Source organism: Podarcis tiliguerta (genome assembly GCF_965153285.1).
Source record: "Podarcis tiliguerta genome assembly, chromosome: 7".
Classification (NCBI taxonomy): domain Eukaryota; kingdom Metazoa; phylum Chordata; class Lepidosauria; order Squamata; family Lacertidae; genus Podarcis; species Podarcis tiliguerta.
In genome coordinates, this window is record NC_139540.1 from 59540351 (window position 1) to 59558083 (window position 17733).

Genomic DNA, 17733 nt, shown 5'->3' on the forward strand with positions numbered 1-17733 from the left:
AAAGATGTGGTCTCCTAGCAGTAACCCGTCTTTTTCTGCAATGTGTAAAGTGTCCCTTTTCTGCAAAAGATAAACTAGAATATATTTTACTAGCTCAGGGAAGATTCTCTGCAGGTAGGTTTATAAGGAAAGGAAAGTTTCACAACTACAAAAAAAAAAAAATGCCTGTAGACAAAACTCTATGTATTTCTAAAAGGCAAACAGAATTATTCTACTGACATCACTAAGTAAAATCTGTATTAGATGATCTCGCCACAGCTATCCATGCTTTGGAAAATGTGATTTCTCTAATATGTTAATCTAAGAAGTGTCTGGAAACTTCAAATGAACCAAAATACCATAGTCAGGTAGTCAGCAAAAACTACCACATTTCCTGAATTTTAAAGAACTTCAGTGGCTTCCAGTTTGTTTCTCAGCACAATTCAAAGTACTAGCTTTCAATCCATAAAGCCTTCAATGATTTGGGTTCATGGAATCTGAAAGGACTTTTTTCTCCCATATGAACCTGCCTATTAATTCAGATATTCTGCAAAGACCCTTCTAATGGTCCCCTACCTTGAGAAATTAGGTGGACAGTCAGGAAGAGGCCTTTTCAGTGGTGGCACATAACCTGCAGAACTCTGTTCCCAGAATATTGAATATAGCATATGCACACCTTCTAAGATGGCACACAAAGTCTATCCTATTTGCCTGAGCTTTTAACAGTGGTCATGGTTTACCCAAGTAATCTGATTCTATTGTCATCTCTGCTGCTCTTTTAAGTATACTTTGATTATCATTCTCTCTATTTCAGATTCTAATATTTGTGTGCACAAATGAGGCTAAAGCAAGCAATACGCACATGCAATAGGAAGGTATTAGACAACCTGAGGTAACCCTGAGATTTATATTAGGAAAAGAAATTAGATAAAAATCCTAAGGAGGGGACCCACAAAAAAGTTCAACAATCACGGAGTTCTAGCCATCTAAGAGAAAATCATTAAATATCAGGCAGCCACACAGCAGATTAACAACTGGCTATTTAATATAAGTGATTGCCCAACAGAAGTCGGGCAGAAACAAAATCAATAATTCTCAAGAGTTTGTTTATTAGAAAACTGAAATGCATGAGAAGCGTACAGATAGTATAGTATTCTGTAAAACCAATTAATTTAAATTGCCTCGGCTTCTCTGGAAATCAATTAGTACATAATTTCAAACACATATGATCAATTTGAAAAATCTATTTATAGCAATAGTCATCTGAAGCATTCCAGTAAGATTTGATATATATCAGCAAAAAAAAGGGGGGGGGCAGGCAGAACAAAGGGAAGAATATATTTTGTGCATGTCAGCTATTTATATGGCTACTGACACACTGTTCATCTACTCTGGGTGTCAGTATCACTCACATTTATTGTTATACTGTGAAGTCCACTGCTATTTTGGATATGGTATAGGTTTCTTAAGCAACTTCAGGTACAATTTAGCAGAAATGGAGCTAGACTAGACTCTTCTGGGGATGCTAGAGGATAGAGGAGGGGGAGGGAATCAGATAAATTGCTCTTCCTTCTCTTCCACTAGCAGAACCCCTGTTGGAGCAATCAAAGCAAGGAGTACCATTTGGATTCTACCCATAATACACAGGAACACAATCCTCCAGCCTAACAGTATTGGTTCTTCCTCTGCTCCTTCTTGCTGCCCAGTTACATGTGATCTGTGTGCCAGTTTTCTGCCATCAGAGGCATCATAGAGGAATCAGCAGCAGGTGGTCTTAAAGTATCTTAGCCCAAACAGAGTCTGTGAACAAGCTGAAAGTTCACCTCTCTGAACTTTTCTAGAATAAATCCAGGAGACCACCCCTGTGTTGTTGTTTTTCAGATGAGCAAGTTGAAGCTAGATGGAAAGAAGAGCCACACATTGTTGTAGACAGAGTTTGTCTGAGGAGAGAGTGAGTTGTGGGAAAAGATGGCTAGGTACACAGGCTTTTTGTCTACACAATGGGGATGTTTTAACTCCGCTTTGGAAAAATCAGCTGCTCAGCCTTTCACCACAGGATTTGCTCTGTTTGAGTGGCTGTGTTGCTCTGTGCAATGTCTTACATTCTCAAAGTGCAAAACAGAAGCAGCCTAACTAAAGTACCACAAACTATTAGTACAGATATTACAGAATCGGAACACTTGCTTCTTCCCACTTTTTTCTCTGTTGTCTTCCCCTTCTCATATTACTCTCTGGCTTGTGGACTTGGTTAGATATTTTTTCCAGTCAACAGACCAATGTAGATTTTAAAATATTGCCTTTCAGTACTTTCATTTTGACCTGCCATTTACTTCTGAAACTAGCACATGACAATGACTCAAAACTGCCAGCAAGCACTATTCTGGCCAGACAGCCTCAAATGGCAACAGAGATACTCATTGACTACAAAGATATGAACCAATATGTCTGAGATTCCAAAACTGCAGGGGAGCCGTGTGATAAGTAAGTAAGAGCTGTTCGACAGTGGAATTTGCTGCCAAGGAGTGTGGTGGAGTCTCCTTCTTTGGAGGTCTTTAAGCAGAGGCTTGACAACCATATATCAGGAGTGCTCTGATGGTGTTTCCTGCTTGGCAGGGGGTTGGACTCGATGGCCCTTGTGGTCTCTTCCAACTCTATGATTCTATGATTCTATAAAGTTCTAGGCAAGAAGGGAATTGTGGAGCCTCCTTTTTGAGAACTGGGTAGGTTGAACATTAGGAAACCTTTCTTGATCTACAGTGATTTATGAGGAGGACATAATTTCCATTTAGCCATACTCTCAAACAGATTTGGTAAGAAGAGAAATCATGAAGAGTTTATGCTTTGTTCTTATGTTTAACTGTGTGTAGTTTTAGGAAGGGTCAGAGTCCCTTGTCTTGTCCCTCTGCATGTGAACATTTCAGCAAACTCACCTACAGAAGAAATGACTGTTGCCAGATTGGAAGGGAATGTGTTAGGCAACAGGTAGAGTGAGTTTTGCAAAGTGGCTTATGCTGAAAAAATGTGAGAAATACAGAAGTAGGATATAATTTCAAACCCTGGAAAGTTTGTTTTGTGTTGGCTTACCTTGTTTGCCATTGACACAAATCACTCTCCACTTTTAGGTACATCACAATTTAGATTATCTAAAAAACCATTAACCCCTCACATCATAGAGTCACAGAATTGAAGGGATGGAAGGGACCCGAGGGCCACCTAGTCCAACTCCCTGAAATGTAGAAATCTCAACATAGGGTCCCCCATCCAATTTTAAACCATACCAGAGCCTGCTTAGCTTTGCAAATGCACTAGCATTTTTATGCTGCACCACTACAGAGAAATAAAAGAAAAATGTGGCCACCATTTGCTCTCTTCCTCAACCATATAACACCAGGAAGGGGATCAGCAGTGCTTCCTATTGGCCAAGAGGCTGCTGTACATTGCGGGGGAGCAGATCTGGTCTCCAAGAAGCATGTTGCAGCTGTTGCTGCCACCAAATCAGCAGGTGCTGCATTCACTGGGAGGATGGATATGCCGCCCCTGTGGATTCTGCCGCCTGAGGCAGCCATCTCACGTTGCCTCATGGATGGGCCAGCCCTGTGTAACACATTCACAATTGCTAACATCTAAATGTTCAATACAGTAAGGAGGCAGAGGCAAAAGTGGCAGGAAGACCCAGGAATAAAGAAATAATAGCAGGCTTCCCTATTAATGTTGGTCCAAAACCCACTTCTCCATCCGCATAACAAGTGCAAAAACAAACAAACCCACCTTCAGTTTGCATGTTCTAGAAAATATTGAGCATTGCTGTACCAGGCCTCCACAGGACTGAGCACATTTCTGCTATACATTTTGCCTCATCAGTGTTTCCATAATGGAAAAACCCCACAGGGGTAGTGCATCTGCATATAGCAGAAAAGTAAAGAGATAGTGATTTATGTCCTAATTTTTACTGGATCAATAAAATCTCATATTCTTTATCCATGATAAACAATAGGCAAGAAATTCCTGTCAATAAATGTGAAGCTACTATTGATTGGTGCATTAAAATTGAATTAAAATAGGGACTAATAAAATAATTTAGTGAGTTTTGAAGAAGAAACTCAAATTCTCCATAAGCTCAGAAAACAGCAACTATGTCACCAATACCCTGGCTAAGTAATATAAATAATTCATTTTATGTTGAAAATGAATATATCTAGTACAATATCAGCAATCTGCTGCATCTGCTTCATATGCATAGCAAGCACAGGTTCGTAATTAACCACAAAAGAGCACAACCTAACTACGTTTGAAGCAACAGAAGAATTTGTTCTCCTCCACAACCAATCTCACAAACATAAAGGTTTCAGTTTCCAAGTTCTCAGTCTATTTACCTGCAGCAAAACTCAAGACTACATACTATTCTCTATGTGACAGTATACATAGCCTTTCCTGTATGAAGTTTTACCTCCTGAGCAGGAACATATCATGTATGGACAGGCCCCATTAGAAATGGTATACACAATGACACTTATTTCTGGAGACCCTATAAAAGCTGCAGCCAGATTGGGTTTAGGTTCGGCTCCGCCTGGAAGTCAATGGGTCAACAGCTTGCAAAAATAAATAAACAATTCAAACAGTAAGCTGCTGTCTTGGCTCCTCTCTATGTTTTTCATTTTGCCTTTATATCTCACAAGCAGTCATATTTTTTTAGTCCAGAGAGCAAGTATCCTAGCCAGCCCTTGAAAATCTGACAACTGCATCCATTCATATTTCAGAACAGTGAAACATTAGGGTTCATCTCTGAATAAACAGTTCTCTTTTATCACAACAAAGCAACAACATGAAGTACATAAAGCAATCCTAACAGTCCTCATATTTGAACTTGGGGCAAGTTTACAGAAATGTTTTCGGCACGAAAAGGCAACTACATTGTGACTTTTCTCTAGCAATGCTCCAAAGACAAGATTTTTTAAAAAATGATAGCTCCTCTTGGCACTCAAGGCTTATTTATCAGTTTACAGTGGTACCTCGGGTTAAGAACTTAATTCGTTCCGGAGGTCTGTTCTTAATCTGAAACTGTTCTTAACCTGAAGCACCACTTTAGCTAATGGGGCCTCCCGCTGCTGCTGCGCCGCCGGAGCACAATTTCTGTTCTCATCCTGAAGCAAAGTTCTTAACCCGAGGTACTATTTCTGGGTTAGTGGAGTCTGTAACCTGAAGCGTCTGTAACCCGAAGCGTCTGTAACCCGAGGTACGACTGTATTACTTTATCCCTCTTATCTGCTGCTTTTCAGGGCCAAGCCCTCACAAAGCAACACAGAGAAATAAAAACAAAATATAATAATGTAGAACGCGAAGCATTGAGTGGATACAGACAAATAGTTGCATGAAAGAAATGGAATCAGATCGTCTAGGCTTTTTCGCATTCCAGAATTGAAGGATCCAGGCAAACATTAACAGGAAGAGTTTCCCAACTGCAGAGTTCACCACAACAAAAGCCCCTATCTCATTGCTGATCAATACAGCCAATTTCACTAGTGGCCGATTGCAAGCATGGTCATATATATGGGTGCAGACAGCCCTTTAGATAAAAGGGCTTCATTTTGCACAAGAGAAGCTGCATTTTGCACAACAGAAGTTACTAAGCTGCCTTCCAAGGCACCCAATGTAAACACTTCGCACTAATCCAGTCTGGGTCATATATAAAGTAAGGCTAAACAGATTATTTGGCTACACAAAATCTGAATGGCGGGGGGAAAGAAGAGTAAAAACTTGCAATAATTTTAAGGGAGAACTTGTTTTGAACACATCAACACTTGGTTTATTTTAATCTTTAACATCCTCTGAAATTTCATTTTGCTGCTGCTGCAAAGGATACCATCAGAAGCTGCTTCTCAGTTGCTGCCGTTGTTCCCCATTTTGATGCCCCTTGGAAAGTTACTGCGTCATGTCAAATAGTCTTAATGAGGGATTCTGGGAGAAAATTGTTGGCTGTCATCCTTCACACCTCCCCAGAATCCCCATCAGAATAGTATTATATCGCAGTGCAGCATTATGCCAATGGTCGTTGTGCAGGGAAAATATATGAAGTCTGAGAGGACAAAAATGCCGAAAAAGCAGCGTGCTGCCAAAGTAAGTCTCCCCTCTAAAACATTTGCAAATCCTACCCCTAAAAAATTTCCCTCCAATTTGCCGTTCCTATAGCACAGGCATAGGCAAACTCGGCCCTCCAGATGTTTTGGGACTACAACTCCCACCATCCCTGACCACTGGTCCTGTTAGCTAGGGATGATGTAGTCCCAAAACATCTGGAGGGCCGAGTTTGCCTTTGCCTGCTGTAGCAGCAGTCACTTTTTGCAGCAGGCCATTTTTGAAATTAGTTTAACAAGTTGCTCTGGTTAGCAAGAAAAGGATGCTTTCTGCAAAGAGTGCTGTCTGGTACTCATTTGACAATCCTTTCAATGCCAGGCAAAGACCCCCCCCCCTTAAATGTCTTTGATTAGCTACTATGGGATTTGCTCAATCCAATGGGAATTTTGTTTGAGGAGAGGATTCTCTCATTACTTTGTTGGTTTGTTACGTTGTACTTATTTTATATGCTGCATTTCTTTGTATTTCATGTTTTTAATTATGTTATTGTACATTGCTGAGATTTTGGCATAGGCACTCAAAATTCAGCATTTGATGAACCACAGTTTTACACTTGCATTCCACCCGTTATCCTTCAGATTCTTACCCCTAGTTCTCTCATGAACAAAAGGAGCTGAATAAGCTCTATTTAAGGAAACAGGCAGTTGGAAGTGATCATGTCAATCACCTAAGCTTAGAGATGAAATTTCTGGAAATTTTGAAGACACAGGCAGGAAAATATTGTTTTTCGTTTCATTTAAAAAAAAATAATACAGATACAGAAGCAATACTTAATTGCTTTTTAGCATCTTTTGCAGAGCAAAAGTCACTTTGTTACTTTAGGAACATAAAAAGTATTATATATAAATTGGTTTGCCATTAAATTATCATGTTTATACAATCTCTTCAGTCAATATTTACAAACTCTTTTTACTTTTTGTTACAGATGAAAACAAGCTGCTAGACTGCAAGGAACCTAACTTCTCTTTCCTTTTGCCATTTTATAAGGGGCAGAAAATTATGATGGGCTGCAATCAACTAAGTCCTACTCAAAATAGACCCACTGAAATTAGTAACCTTGAGTTCCTTATGTCTATTCACTTCAATGGGTCTTACTCTGAGTAGGATTATCACTTAATATAATACTATGTCTCATTCAGTTCTCCACACTGTCAAGCAGGCATAAAAAAGAACTGAGAAAAAGGGGGTCTCAATGAATGCTACATAAAGTTTTATCAGTCTCATTTTCTGAGCTATTGCTTTCTGTTTCTGCTTCTTCATATTTGCCATCTTATCTATCATGGACTTCTAAAAGCTGAAGGTTTGAGTGGATAGAAACAAGCCTCTGTATCCTTTCACACGCCGTAGTCTAACATTTTCCCAGTTTTTGCAATTTTTCAGGGGAAAAAGGCTTCAAGGGAGGGGGGGGGGCCTTCACATTTTAGGTAAAACCACCTCCACAATCCACAAAGTGACCAGGGCATTAATAGGGACACCAGCCATGCCATGTGGAAACTCCTTGAAGGATTCTCAGAAATTCATCCAGATCTATCTGCCTCCAAGGGCAGACCATTCCAACTGGTACCTCACCTTTGCAGCAAGCCTAAATCTCACCAGAAAATGATCTGATCACAATAAAAAAGTGAAATAGAAATTCGCCACATCCAGATAAACATCAAACCCACCTGATTAAGTGATTCAATGGAGGTATTTGCCCAACTACTTCTTAAAATGACCCCATGGTTACGCTGGCGGAGGAAGAGGAGTGTGGGGGGGAGCACACTGTTCCCAGAGCAATCCTGGCAGGGTACCATCGCGGCTGCCCCCCCCCCAGCCTGCGCTGGGCACCCCACCCCGTCCCCTGCAAGCGGCGCACCCCGCTCCTAGGACACGCGCCAGCCCCACCCCCGCCTGCTCTCTGTCCCCCCAGTGCCAGAGCATGAAGCTCTGCCACTGGATAGTTTACATGGCACCTATGAAATCTTGTTTTATCACAATGGTTTGCCTAAAGTGAAACAAACCACAGTTGTAAAATCACGCTAAACCAAGGAACATGGTTTGTTTCCTCCCAGCTGTTGCAGGGAGGAGCACAGTGGATGCAATTTGTCCCTGCATGAAAAACCATGGTTTACAGTTTATGGCGACATGCAAACATGGCCACAGAATAAAGCATTTCATGTGTACTTGTTTTGGGGCCTCAAAGCTATAATGCACACATCAGATGCAAGCATGTTGCTCTTTTTTTTCTCCATGTCATGAACTACAAGCAGAAAAAGTTAAACATAAAAAGTCTTACTTAATAAATGCACAGATCTTCTACTTTTCTTTGATGTAAAAATCCACTGAGTCTTGAAACATCCAACCAGGGTGCAATGATTTTCTGCTGAGAAATAAAGCGATATCTTTATGAAATAGAGAAGATGCAAAATTGTAGACAGGCAAACAGATGCACACACAAAACCCATTAAAATCAAATCAAATCAGGGAATGGTCTCTCACCAATTCTAATAAGGATTCTTGTTTTCAAGTCTTTTCATTGGTTTAAGATTAGGGGATGTACATAGTTTGCTTAGCTATTTGATGTAATGTGTTTATTTTTATGTAATGGTATTATTTTACTACTGAGCACTCCTAATATAGTTCTTGTTCACTCCCAGTGATGAAGGCAGCAATATACCAAAATAAATTGAGCACATTATATTATTACATAAATTATTTGCACATTAATTTTAGGCTCCTTTTTAAGCTCCTTATCCTTTTTCTTTTGAGGCTCCCTACCTGTTCACTTACTCTACTAATAATAAAAAATAATGTTTATAAATTATTACATTTAACTGTCGCTTTATAATAAATAAAATGTTTCAAAGCAACTCGACAAAATAAAATACACCACCATAAAGACAATGTAGAACCAGAAACACTTAAAAATAAACAATACAAAACACAAGGCAGTCTCTGCTTGTGTTCAAGTCTCCCACACCTGAGACATGCCCCGCCCCGGACACTCCTTGCTGTTGCCTCTCCTGCCACACCTCCCTCCTTGCCTTCCGGCCTTCATGCCAGAAGATAGAGAGAGGCAACTGTTGTGCTGAATTTCTTTCTTGAACCCAGGAATTCATATTAAGTACTGGGGGCAACTGATCCTATTCCCATCCAATGGGAGGATGTACAGAATGACAAATACCAATAACCTCTCTCCTTGGATACAGGAGAAAAAGTGACGATGTCCCAATTAACATCATTTGAGGCCATGCACACAGGACTGTCCGCAAAGGGTTATCAGAGACTTGAGCGCACAGACTGAAACGACCAGAAGAAGACCTAGAAGAGAACTACTAGCTGCAGAACGTCTGGTGTTGTCTTTCATTGTACTGAGGCACACTTGCTATCCTGGCTGTTTTTATTCCCATTATAATCTTCCTACATGTGCTATCATGATTGAGAGGTAATTCACTAGATTCAGTGAGATTTTCTATTATGACAGACTTTCCCCTTATAATGATGCAAATGAAGCAAAGAACATGACCTCTTCACTAGTTTAGTTCTTTGTTGATTTGGTTGATAGTGTCTGGGAATCAAGAGGAAAGTGGATCATAGCTTTATACTGAGTACTGTTAATCTTCCCTTTGCATAATGCTGGTACACTCTGGCCCAAATACTGGAGATTTATTTGATGTGCACACATTTTCAAAAACTAGTAAACACGTTGGATTCTATTACGAAAGAACAGCTTTGTAGCTCTTTTCAAGCACTATATTTATATACTGTATAGGTACTGTCATGTGTTTCAATTTGCATCTCTACAAAATGTTGAATTTTTTTTGGTTCCACAGAGGCGGGAGGAAGGAAATCACCCAGCTATTTCACTCATTTTGCCTGCATAAAGCTGTGTCACATGCATTCAGAACTCATTTTAGCATATTTAGCTACAATGATACATATTTCATTTATTCATATGCAACCAATCACATATGGAATCATAAAAACAGACACCAAGAAACAGTAAACATACTTAAAAATGGGCTGTCTTGATCTATATAGTATATATTTTAAGGATTTATATGCTACCTTTCAAAACAAAAGTTACCCCATGGCAGCTTACAAGCAGTGTTATAAAAACATTTTAACACCTGCATTTAACAATTATTTAAATCAAAAACAGCAGCATAAAATCATTCCTATTTCACACCAGACTAAAATGAAAAGCAAAAGCAAACAGAGAAGGAGTCACATGTACCTCCCTTAAGAGGGAGTTCCATAGATATAGGATATAGGTATAGGTTCAGCACTGAAAAGCCCATTTCTTTTGTTTCAACCAAGACCAATCTTAATTGTGAGGACTGCAAGAAGGGCCTCTGTGGATGATCTTAAGGCCTGGGCAGGTCCTTACAGGTATGGTGGCTCTTGAAGTAACCTGCTTCTGAATGGTTTTAAATTGAGGCCAGAAGCAAATAGATAACCAATGCAGCAATGTAAAATCAATGTAATGCATTTCCAACACTTGACCACCATAAGCATCTTGGCTGCCTTATCTTGTACCAACTGATGCTTCTGAACAGAGGCAGTCCCCACAAAAAGTGTGTTACACTTATCTTGTCTGGGTGAAGCCAGGGCATGAATAGCAGAGGCAAGGCCAACTGCTTCTATATAGGGTGGTGGCTAGCTCACCAGCCTAAGCTGGTAAGCATATTTTAAATATACTGGGAGGAATTCAATGCTCTTTCTCTCCCCTTCCCCCACATGCTGACCCTGGGGTTCTCCCAACCTCCCAAAAACCCATTTCTTGTGCGTGGGGCGGAAGATAAATGAAAGCCCTGTTGCACCAGCATAAGTCCTTGTGTGTGCTTCCACTGAAGGGACTCATGAGTTGGATCCCACCCACTTATTCCCAGCCATCAACAGAAGGTCTTGCAGCATTTCCAGAAGACCCTCAGACTTGGTCTGTGGCAAGCCTTATGTGGAGGGACGCGGGTGGCGCTGTGGGTTAAACCACAGAGCCTAGGACTTGCCGATCAGAAGGTCGGCAGTTCGAATCCCCACGACGGGGTGAGCTCCTGTTGCTCGGTCCCTGCTCCTGCCAACCTAGCAGTTCGAAAGCACGTCAAAGTGCAAGTAGATAAATAGGGACCGCTCCGGCGGGAAGGTAAATGGCATTTCCTTGTGCTGCTCTGGTTTGCCAGAAGCGGCTTAGTCATGCTGGCCACATGACCCGGAAGCTGTACACCGGCTCCCTCTGCCAATAAAGTGAGATGAGCGCCGCAACCCAAGAGTTGGCCAGAACTGGACCTAATGGTCAAGGGTCCCTTTACCTTTAAGCCTTAAATGGAAGAGGAGTTCCAGAGCTACAGAAAAATCTCAGATGACCTCTCAGCAGGCCAGACTTCTCTGCAAGCCATTGTTCCAACTTATCACTTAAGCAGTATATCAAAGTGAGTCACCTACATTAAACCCCTCACCATGACCAGAAAGGGAGTAAGCACTGAGTCTGCAGAACCTGGATCATATGTAAAAAAAGGTGAGCTGGATGTCATTTGTTTACTGATGTTTACTGTTCTGACACCTTATAATCATCGCTTTTATATCTAATACAAGCCCTAGGAATCCCTAACATCCTTGCTGATTTTTGTGATGTATGACATTCAGTTTCAGCCCATGAGATCCAGCAACAATGCACTGTTTGATTTATTGCGGCTTAAGGTGTATTCATTCTCTCAGTCACTAAAGTCACAGTATGGCAGATTATGATCTGGCTATACAGTGGTACCTCGGGTTAAGAACTTAATTCGTTCCGGAGGTCCGTTCTTAACCTGAAACTGTTCTTAACTTGAGACACCACTTTAGCTAATGGGGCCTCCCGCTGCTGCCTCGCCACCGCCGTGCAATTTCTGATTCTCATCCTGAAGCAAAGTTCTTAACCCAAGGTACTATTTCTGGGTTAGCGGAGTATGTAACCTGAAGCATTTGTAACCCGAAGCGTCTGTAACCCGAGGTACCACTGTATGTTGGAACATTCACACAAAATCAACAGTTAATAGTTTCAATTTCATATACTTGGCTACTTCCTATGAAGTATGTAAAAATGCAAATTTTGATATAAACTTTCTCAAAAATGGTTTGATAGCATTTTGGGTTCATCTCTGAAGTAGAAGGAGCTGTTTGTTTATGAAAGTTGAACAATTTTATCTAACTAGAGGGGGGAAATAGCAGTGTTCTAAGAGCCAGGAAGCCATTGCAAATTTTAACATAAACTTTTGCATAAAAGCAAATATCCAGAAAAACAAGTGCTTTAAAAAAAACAACCCTGTAAATAATGCTAGCACAATACTTCAGTGACTTTAAGAGATGTGATACATGACTGCATAATAAATACAAAATTCAGTTACTACATATATGCAAAATGCTTTCAAAACTATACAAAATGTCATAAGAGTATGAAGATACTTTTAATCACATTCAGAGATAACATTCAGAGATAAAGAACTATCATTTTACTGAAGTTACAAATGCAAGCAGGATTGGGGCAAACTGAAAATTCAGCTTGAGCAACATTATGCTACGATTACTTTTCATTCAGTGTTGCAAACATTTTTTTTTAATACATTTATAGCCCAATAAAATGTTTTCTTCTCTCTTGTTATCTGCCAAACCACCACCATTTTACTCCCACAATAGTTTCAGTATTACTTTAGTTCCGTTAACATTCACACAGCTCAGCTAACATTTAACCACTCCTGTTTTTCACCAATTTGACCTCAATACATACTGTTAAGAAAAATGATACTACTGCACAAGGCATAGAGCACGCTGCATTTATAAATCGTCCCTATAACTAGTTAGAAAGTTACTGATCGTGTTGTTTACCTTGGGATATAGAAGACAATATAACCATCCAGAAGTTACTTAGCTAGGATTACATGTTTTTTTACAGTGAATTCTCATCATGATGTGAAAAAAGCTTGTTCCATGTATCAGAATAGATGTAACCACTGAAAAAGCTCTTACTTCATGTTCTTTAAAGTTCTGAGCAGACAGGACAAAGCTGTATTGCGAACGGTGAAAATCTGCTGCCTGGAGCAGTAAACTCCCACTCCCCACAAAAGCAAAATCTATTAGGCCCCAATTCTTTACTTAATTCCATTGTGTAAACCATCAAATGTGGGCATTCAGAAAAAAAATGCTTTCACAGAAGCAGCCCTTGGGTTGGGGAAGAAACAGATTGGGAATAAGAATGTCTTCTATACTACAAGATTGAATTGTAAGTTTTAAAAATAGACACAGATGGGGGAAGCAAATGCTAGGAAAATACCATAGATTTGCAAACAAAGAATAACACACACACACAGAGAGAGAGAGAGAGAGAGAGAGAGAGAGAGAGAGAGAGAGAGAGATACATGGGAAGGACCTGCAACACATTCATTAACAAACACAGAAAATAGCAGAACTTAAAACTTTTGAAGTAGCAATCCAAAATTTACACAATTTTGGCTGTGCCACATTTTGGAACCATCATGACAACCTGTGTCAGCGAGCTCCAAATTAAACACCTAGAGCCATTTTTAATTCATTACAGCTACCAACCGTCACAAGCCCTGTTCGCTTTCTTTCTTAATTTGATCACTTTTGCAGAAGACTGATTTTCTGTTCCATGAATACGGAACCCTGTGCCTGCTCCCACTGAGTTCACACAATGCTGCGTAAGTTTGAGAATGAATTTCATTCAGCCAGCAAAGGCTGTAACATTCTATAATGATAGAGACAAACTCTATTAAATATGCCAGCTTCTAAGGTGTGTTTTTTTTAGTATGATGGGATTTTTCTGTGAGACCATGAGCTCGTTAATCCATGCTAAAAAATAATTAGCCAGGAGAACAATCTGCCTAGACTATGGTGGCAAGGGATTCTCTGTAACTCAGGATCTCCAAATCAAGTACTGGAACATATATTTTAACTCAACTGGAAATTACAAGGACAATATAGGAATAACTACCAAGTTCTATATCCTGCATTATGCTGTTACAATGCCAGACTCAGACATCATAATGGTCTCCTTATGGGTTTTAAATCTGAGTCTATGAATTATCTAATCCAAGCTAGCAGTTGCTACTTTATGACTAAGGCCTTGTTAGTGAACTGCAGTCCACAGAGACACAGCTACTATTAGTAAATGCTAACTAATTAGACTCTTACCTCTGACTCACATCTGTAGTAGCAATTCATATCTTCTACTTTTAAGACAATAATGAAGAATCAAAGCTTTGTCCAGTAGAAATTCTGTCAGCATGCCTCTCAATGACTGGGATGTAATAGCCTCAAGAAGTAAAATTTCATAAAATATTTTAATAGGCCAGGAAACACAACCATTTGTGAAGTTATTCTGGTTGGGAAGTACATTGCAAATTTTGCAAAGGAAATAGCAAATTTTGCTATTAGAATTAAAGCAACTCTTCACAAGGCAAGGATGGTCACTACCATATGCACTGAGTTCATAAGGACCTTCTATCCCAAGCTTGAGATCTTTTAACATGTGACTACTTTTAATCAGGGGCAATATATCCTATGGCACACATACACACTATTTGAAAACTGGAATATATGGAGAAAGCTTTCCAATTTTTGATAGGTGTACTGTATTGCTCCCACTACAAATAACCTGATGCTATGAAGCTGGTGTGTGTCATGTGGCAAATGCTTAAAGCTAACAAAATAGTTAGAGATATTCAACTAAGTTTTACCCAGAGTAGATCCATTAAGGGTAATGAAAATGACCAAGTTAGTTCCATTTGCTTCAACGGAGTTACTCAGTAAAACATAGTTGAATGCCATCCAATGTTTCCAGCCATCTCATCGTGTTTCCCCTCCCCTTTCCTGATTGGCTGTGGCAATAGTCATGCCATTATTATGACTGGAGGCTACAGGCACCCAGATTTCAGGAAAACCACCCCAAAGCAAGCTTTCAACTGGCTGCCAAGCAGCAAAAAACCTCCCCGTCTTTTTTAAAACTACATTGAGGAAATTGTATTGTACAAAGTTTCTGATTTTTGTTTTTAGTGCAGCATGTAATTCTGCGAAGGAAATAATAAATTATAGAAGGGAAGAAAGTACTTGTCACTCCTTCCCTTCTTCAATTATCATTGCCCAAAGAAAAAAATTAGAGAAATGCAGCCAGAGAAGCATCTTCGGGGAAGGCATCTTTTAACCACACCCATCTCAAAAACAGTATTTGAAAAGTCTACAAACCTCTTTGTGGCAAGCTAAAGATAACAGCAAATGAAAAATACTGGTTGGGGTAATTAGTGCTTATTCATCGTTTTTCCAAAGAAGCATATCCAGTTGAGGGTGCAGGAGGCAAAAACAAATTCATGGTTTTACTATATATTTTGTAGTTTCTTCAAGTGACAAAATGATCAAAAATACAGACAACTCTGTCATAAAATGATACTAACTTCACCTAATCAAAAAGGTCTCCTTTCCAAATCTTGCTCCAGCATTTCTTTGTGGTCAAAAGGTTTTGGTATTAGTATTAATATTTAAATGTCAAGTATGTGAGAACACATTTCCTGTGCTATCTAAAGTATTTGGAACAATTTTCAGTGAAGCAGTAATATTGCTCCTGACTTGCAATTTCAACAACCCTGACTGGAAAAAAGCAGCTCTTAAAACATCTGTATAAAATTTCTTTTGTGTGTACCCCTATAATACTGTTCCTCTTTCACCTTGAAACAGTTTATTCTAGTTCCCAGCTGCAAGACATATTTATTCTTTTCATAGAGTGCTATTCATACTGGGATATCAGTTGCATTTAGAGTGCTTAAGGTGATGCATTTGTTTCATATTCACATTACATTTGATAGCCATTTTAACCATCAGGTCCCTGTATGTTTTATGGAAAAGCAGTTATTTGTTGCAATTTCTTCATTATTATTATTTCCCCCCTGAAAAAACCATACTCAATTTTAACATTTTACTAAGATGGTACACAACAGATATGGTTATCTATGTAGTCCTTTTAAATTAAGTTCTCATGCTTAGTTAGAGCTGTTATTTTTATTACATGTGGGTGTCTTAATAGTAATGTGCTGTGATTGTATAGCTGAGAGCTTGCTTTCTCCTACAAATCTATACAAGCTTTCAATACAGCAGCATAAATAGTATGCGATGAATCAAAAATACACAAATGGGAGTTTCGGCTCTCTGTATTCTGCTGTAGTCTGGTAAATGTGTTTTGAGAATGGACCACATCTTTATGTTTGTTTTGTATTTTGCACTCTAGCATCACAGAATTGTACAGTTGGAAGGGACCCCGAGGGTCATCTAGTCCAACCCCCTGAAATGCAGAAATCTCAACTAAAGCATCCATGACAGCTGGCCATCTAACCTCTGCTTAAAAACCTCCCAGGAAGTAGAATCCACCACCTCCCAAGGGAGGCCTTCCACTGTCCAACAGCTCTTACTATCAGAAAGTTCTTTCTGATGTTTAGTTGGAATCTCCTTTCTTGAAACTTGAAGCCATAGCTTCAGGTCCTACCCTCCAGAGCAGGAGAAACAAGATCACACTGTCTTCCATGTGACAGCCCTTTAGATATTTGAAGGTGGCTATTGCATCTCCTCTCACTCTCCTCTTCTTCAGGCTCAACATACCCAACGCCCTCAACAGTTCCTGATAAGGCTTGGTCGCCCTCCTCTGCACACAATTCAGCTTGCCTAGAACTGGACACAGTACTCCAGGTGTGGTCTGACCAAAGCAGAATATAGCAGTATTATTACTTCCCTTGGTTTGGACACTGTATATTTCTGTTGATTCAAGCAACTCCTTTTTGAGGGGAAAAGCAGAGTATACGTTTATGTAATCAATGAGACATAATAACCAAAGTAGTAATAACAATAATAGTAATAAAATTTTATTTATATCCCGCCCTCCCCAGCCAAAGCCAGGCTCAGAGCAGCTAACAATAGTAAAAATAGCACAGTTTACATAAAATCACAGTCAATTAATTGAAATACATTGTAGCAAAGTACTTTTCCTTTCACAGAAATCATTGCCTTGTCAAATTTAATCTCTTCTATCCCTGCATAAATATCAGATCAAAATCTTAAAAGACCACGCCTCACATGTCATGTCTCTTCCTCTATAAACAAGCGTAACAAAATGCCTTCATGAGTTCAGCAGTATTCTTTCCACAGGTAGTGAACTTGCATGTAATGTGAAATAATATTTTAAGGTACTAACCCAGAATATGCTGCACAATCTCGAACAATACTGCTGGTCAGGTGGTGATATATAACAATCCAGGCCTTTGTTTCACTTCTGTCTACGACCTGACTACATACTTGAACAAATAAGCTAACATGCATACAGTGCACTTACATGTTTTGTAGACATACATTTCCTTTTGCATAGAGAACCTTATGGTTGTAAAACCTATACAGACAAGTAGTCAGAAGGGAGTTTATATCTGAAACAAACAAACCAAAGGAACAGAAATGGCCCTAATATAGTATTTAGACAGGGGGGAGGTGGAGCAGAGAAATAAAAAAAAAATTAATGTAAGGAATGCAACATTGCTCATGTCAGGGCTGCTGTTGGGAAACCGCCCTGATGCTGCCCCCGCACGCACATCAGGCAGATCTGAGCCCCCGCTTGCC

The 17733-nt window shown here is 39.7% G+C and overlaps 1 protein-coding gene across 43 annotated transcripts in view; it reads right to left on the reverse strand.

Annotated features, from left to right (window-relative positions):
* ATXN1 (ataxin 1) overlaps positions 1-17733 on the reverse strand; it is a 294034-nt gene that overhangs the window by 156876 nt on the left and 119425 nt on the right. For 22 of the 43 annotated variants that reach the window (XR_014513366.1, XM_083449365.1, XM_083449367.1 and 19 more), the window contains one exon: positions 8387-8473. The exons of 5 other annotated variants lie outside the window; for them this stretch is intronic. The gene's annotated coding sequence lies outside the window, so the exon portion shown is untranslated. The remainder of the gene's footprint in view (positions 1-8386; positions 8474-17733) is intronic. 16 more of the 43 variants (XR_014513365.1, XM_083449387.1, XM_083449372.1 and 13 more) reach the window with 1 other exon arrangement.